General features: G+C 32.3%; 1 pseudogene; it reads left to right on the top strand.

Moving 5' to 3' along the window:
* Window positions 1-2,352: 2,352 nt before the first annotated feature.
* LOC117924744 lies at window positions 2,353-5,785 on the top strand (annotated as a pseudogene).
* Window positions 5,786-6,116: the final 331 nt, after the last annotated feature.

Below are 6,116 nucleotides of genomic sequence, written 5' to 3'. Positions count from 1 at the left end.
GATGAAAATAACAACTTTTATTGAATTTCGAGATATAACTCCTTTCATTAGTATAACCTTTTTATTTTTAAATATATATATATATATATATATATATAAAAGGGAAATTAAAAATGGAAGGGTTATATTGACATAATAACAGACTTTTAGTTCTATCTTTTTAATTTACTTTTATTTTTATAATTTAATTTAATTTTATATTTTATAATTGAAAAGGTTCAATGTTATATTTTCTATAGTTTAAATCTATTTTTATATTTATTTTTAATTTCTATTTTCCTATTTTATTTTGTTATTATTAATATAACAATTCATTGTTAATAATGTTGTTGAAAGCAGTTAACGGAAACTTTTATTAGTACTTAATGCTAATAATAACATTTTTAAAATATACTTATTTTTCATATATTTTAGAATTTTTCATATGATATAGGTTCTTATTATATGAAATAAAAAAATAACATCAAAACCAATTTAAAAATTAATATTTTGATTTAAAATTATGTTTTAGAAACAATTAATTAAAGTTACAAATTAAAATAGACTTTTCAAATCTTGATTTTATTATTATTAGTTGGATTACTTTATTATTTTTATCATTTTAAAAAGAAATGCTTTGAAAAACGAATTGCTAAACAAAAAACCCAAAGAAAGAAACATATATAAAACAAACAAATAGAGTGCATCATAGATGATACAACCTACTCACATCACCTTTTATTTCATTTCCAAGTCTTTGGTAAATGTATCTTTGCACTTCTAACTCAGGATATTTTCAGCATTATGATAAAATTGTATCCTTGAGCTTAGAAACACAATTTACCCTGTTTATAATAGTATCATTATTTAATAATAAAATAGATCATTTATCATTTTCTTACAATAATAGTATTCATATGTTACTAAAACCTATTTATTTTTAGTTTATATGTAATATCAAAACCTTTTTATTTTAAATAAAAAAAGAACCGAATTTAATTGATATTTATTATGAATTAAATTTTTTTTTTTACAAAATAAAGATATAATTTAAAAAAAAAAAAAAAGTAAAGTTTGTTTATTAATTGAAACATTTTTTTTAGAAGTGTTTTTACATTAGTATTTTCTTTTTATTTTAAAAATAAAAAATATAAGAAAAAGAAAATTAAAAATGGAAGGGACATATAGTTCTACCTTTCTAATTTATTTTTATTTTATCAGTTAAATAGTTAAAGAAAAAAACTCAAAGAAATTTTTTTAAAAAAAAAAACATATATTAAACTAATAGAGGGCATCGCAAATGATACAACCTAATCACACCGGAGATATTTTCCTTCACCCACAAGTCATTTATTCAATTTTTAGTAGAGGTGGCTTTGGATTTTATGATGAAATCACATCCTTTAGTTCAATAATATAATTTTGCTAGCATTTGGACCAAATTTTATATCTTTCATGGCCTTTACATCCATTATTGACTTCATCTATCCCTAAAACACAATTTTTCCTGTTTATAATACTATCAATAATAAAATAGATCAATGTGATTTTTTTACAATATTAGATAATCCATATGTTACTAATACTTGTTTAATTTTTAATTTATTTGTAATATTGAACCTTTTTATTTTTAATAAAAAGGCACTAGATTTAATTAATTACAAATTTACCAAATTATTTATAAAAATAGAAAATTTATTTATTGAAACTAAATTTTTTTGTTTTTATTTTTTACTTGAAAAGTTTTTTTAAAAAACAACTTGTCAAAAGTCATTGGTTTTAGAAAATGGGAAAAAAAAAAAACTAGTTTTTGTTCCTTAAATTAAAAACAAATTTTAAAAAATATGACTAAACAACTCCTAATTAGTTTCTTGATGATTTCTTTTACTTTGAGAAAATGCTTCTCTTATTATGTTACTTTTATCAATTGTTTATCACCTAGACATGTAGCTGGTAGTGCTTGTGGTTGAATTAAGAAATATTTAAATTTTCTTTTATTTTTTTACTTTTCTTTTCCCAATAGTCAATAGCTAACTTATTCAAATGTTAAAAGAAAAAAAAAGTCAAAAATAGTGGAAAGAGTACCAATGCTTTTTCTCTTACAACCAATCCTGTCACAATTAATCATGCCATTTTCTTCTAGCAAATGAAACAAAAATACAGCTCTAAGATGGATCTCATTAATGCATAAGGAAGAAGACTGCTTGTTATTGCCACCAAATTTCCATGGCCCAAGTATATTTGAAAATAGTTTTTCAACCGTCACATTTTAAAAAATATTGTATTTTTTTTTTTTTTTTCAAATCCCCTCCATTTCGTGTATATGTCTCTACATCAAGCTAAACTCCTCAACCCTTCTTCCAATTCTAAGTCATGACCCAACTCATGGCTTCCCTGTTCATCCTTGTTCTAGCTCTGCTCTATAATTCACATGTTTGGGGTTCCCCTTTGGTTGGAGGAGAGACACAAGAAAGAAACGAAGCAGTGGCTCTTCTAAGGTGGAAAGCCAGCCTTGACAACGAAAGCCAAACTTTCCTGTCTTCTTGGTTTGGAAGCAGCCCTTGCAACAATTGGGTTGGGATTGCTTGTTGGAAGCCGAAGCCCGGAAGCGTCACGCACTTAAACCTTAGCGGATTTGGTTTGAGAGGTACACTCCACAATCTCAGTTTCTCATCATTCTCCAATCTCCTTAGTTTCAATCTTTATAACAACTCATTCTATGGATCCATTCCCACCCACGTTAGTAAACTTTCCAAACTCACCTACCTTGATTTGTCCTTCAATCATCTGGCAGGATCAATTCCTGCTTCCATAGGAAACGTGGGTAACTTAACTGCTTTGCACCTTCAACATAACCAACTCTCTGGTACCATTCCTTCAGAAATTGGACTATTAAAATCCCTTATCGTTGTTGATCTTTCAAACAACAATCTCAATGGTACAATCCCTCCTTCTATAGGAAACTTGAGCAACTTGGCCACTCTATACCTTACTGGTAACAAACTTTTCGGGTCCATCCCTTGGGAAATTGGACAGCTAAGATCTCTTACCAGTCTAGCTTTGACGAATAATAGTTTCACGGGTCCAATCCCTTCTTCCCTGGGAAACTTGGTCAATTTAACCGTTTTGTGCTTCCTTAATAACAAACTTTCTGGCCCCATTCCTTCAAAAATGAATAATCTTATTCATTTGAAAGCTTTGCGATTGGGTGAGAATAAATTCAGTGGCCATTTGCCGCAACAAATATGCCTCGGTGGAGCTCTTGAAAATTTTACAGCTCATAACAATAATTTCACTGGCCCTATCCCAAAGAGCTTGAGAAACTGCTCCACACTTTTCAGAGTTAGGCTTGAAAGCAACCAACTTACAGGAAATATATCAGAGGATCTTGGTATTTATCCAAACTTAAATTATATTGATTTAAGTTAAAACAATTTGTATGGTGAGCTTTCTTATAAATGGGGACTATGCAAAAACTTGACATTCTTGAAAATCTCCAACAACAATATTTCTGGTACAATTCCTCCTGAGCTTGGGAATGCAGCTCGATTACATGTACTTGACTTATCTTCAAATGGTCTACACGGGGACATTCCAAAGAAATTGGGTAGCTTGACATTATTGTTTGATTTGGCTCTGAGTAACAACAAACTTTCGGCCATCCTTCCTTTGGAAATGGGAATGCTATCTGATCTTCAACATCTTAACTTGGCATCAAACAACTTAAGTGGCTCAATTCCTAAACAACTGGGAGAGTGTTGGAAATTATTGTACTTGAATTTGAGCAAGAATAATTTTGAAGAAAGCATTCCATCTGAGATCGGCAATATGATCTCTCTTGGAAGTCTCGATCTTAGTGAAAATATGCTTACAGGAGAAATACCACAGCAGCTTGGCAAATTGCAGGACCTAGAAATATTGAATCTCTCTCATAATGGACTCTCTGGTTCTATACCATCCACCTTCCAAGATATGCTGGGCCTTAGTTCTGTTGATATATCTTACAACCAATTGGAGGGTCCTCTTCCCAACATTAAAGCCTTTCGAGAGGCTTCATTTGAGGCACTTAGAAACAATAGTGGTTTGTGTGGAACTACTGCTGTTCTGATGGCCTGTATCTCCTCTATAGGGAACAAAGCTAGTGAGAAGGACCATAAAATTGTGATTTTGATCATAATCCTTATCTTGAGCATTCTATTTCTTCTCTTCGTTTTCGTGGGACTTTATTCTCTTCTTTGTCGAAGGGTGAGGTTCAGAAAACACAAGTCAAGAGAGACTTCTTGTGAAGATCTATTTGCAATATGGGGCCATGATGGAGAGATGTTGTATGAAGACATCATCAAGGTAACTGACGAGTTCAATTCGAAATATTGCGTTGGAGGGGGAGGATATGGAACAGTTTATAAGGCCGAGCTACCAACTGGTAGAGTTGTTGCTGTGAAAAAGCTTCATCCACAACAAGATGGGGGGATGGCTGATTTGAAAGCTTTTACTGCTGAGATTCGTGCTTTAACAGAAATGAGACATCGCAACATTGTGAAACTCTAGGGGTTTTGTTCACACGCAGAACACACATTTTTAATTTATGAGTTCATGGAAAAGGGAAGCCTAAGACACATTCTAAGCAATGAGGAAGAAGCATTGGAATTGGACTGGAGCATGAGGCTGAATATTGTGAAAGGTGTCGCGGAGGCATTATCTTACATGCATCACGATTGCTCACCCCCTATAATTCATAGGGATATTTCCAGTAGCAATGTTTTACTGGATTCTGAATACGAAGGTCATGTATCGGACTTTGGCACAGCAAGGCTTTTAAAGCCTGACTCCTCCAATTGGACCTCATTTGCAGGCACCTTTGGGTACACTGCTCCAGGTGAGTTTTCTTTGCACCTTTCTTCTTTCATAGTTGCACCAGCACAGATGATCCAAAGCTGATTACTATTTTATACATTTGAGTTGGCAGCATATTATAGATTTAGTTTTTCATTAAAACATTATAGACTGGCAAATCTGCTTAGAATTTGATGAAACTAGCTACCGTCCCTTCTTCCTCTGACCTGCAACTTTGAGGTCAAGACATGGCAATTTAATATCCTTTTGGTTTCCATTTTTGTTTGTTAATTTTTTTGAGGGCAATTTATTTGATTCTTAGCTATTAAATTCTAGGTTCCTTAAAGTTCCAAAGTAAAGAGTTGTAGTTTAAGTAAGCATGAGAGGTAACGTATGACTACATGCAAATTAATCATTGTTAAGAAATTAATATTACATCATGATCACATCTTTTTTGCAGAGCTTGCTTACACATTAGAAGTGAATGATAAAACCGATGTTTTTAGCTTTGGAGTGGTAACATTGGAAGTGCTTATGGGAAGACATCCTGGTGATCTCATCTCATACCTATCATCCTTGTCGTTATCATCCTCATCACCATCTTCTTCAACGTCTTTTTTTTCACTGTTGAAAGATGTGTTAGACCCTCGCCTGTCACCTCCCACAGATCAAGTCGTTGAAGATGTTGTCTTTGCTATGAAGCTAGCATTTGCATGCTTGCATGCTAATCCCAAATCTCGGCCAACCATGCGACAAGTTTCTCAAGCACTATCCAGTAAGCAGAAGCCTCAGCAGCAGGTTTCTAGCTCAGCATCTCAACCCAGCAGCTCAACCTCAGCATCTCAACTTCCAGCTGAACCTCTCAACCTCCCAACCTCCTAACAGATTCTAGTTATGCTAACTAGTTACTAGATTTAGAAAGTAACTCTCCTCTGTATGTTTGAATAAATAACTCTCCTCTGTTTTCTATAAACAGAACACTCTCTATATTCTGAAATATAATAGCAAAGAGGAAGATGTTCTCTGTAATTCTTTCACTAAAATAGCTAAGTGAAAGAATTCTAATACCATATGAAAGGGAATTTGTGGACCCGCATTTTCCACGTATGTCCCCACTCGATGAAGGGACTCACTTTTATAGGTGAAAAACTGTATTTTATAAACTTATTTTTATATTTTTTTAAAGGGAAAATAAAATAAGAAACTAAAACCTTAAGAAAAATGATTTCTTAAACTTTTGGAAAAGCATCTCTTTGAAAAACTCGAGTTGAGGTTCGGAGATCAAGTTATCTATCGAGAAAGTA

Source organism: Vitis riparia, chromosome 11 (assembly GCF_004353265.1).
Source record: "Vitis riparia cultivar Riparia Gloire de Montpellier isolate 1030 chromosome 11, EGFV_Vit.rip_1.0, whole genome shotgun sequence".
Taxonomy (NCBI): Eukaryota; Viridiplantae; Streptophyta; class Magnoliopsida; order Vitales; family Vitaceae; genus Vitis; species Vitis riparia.
This window is presented reverse-complemented; position numbering and strand designations above follow the sequence as displayed.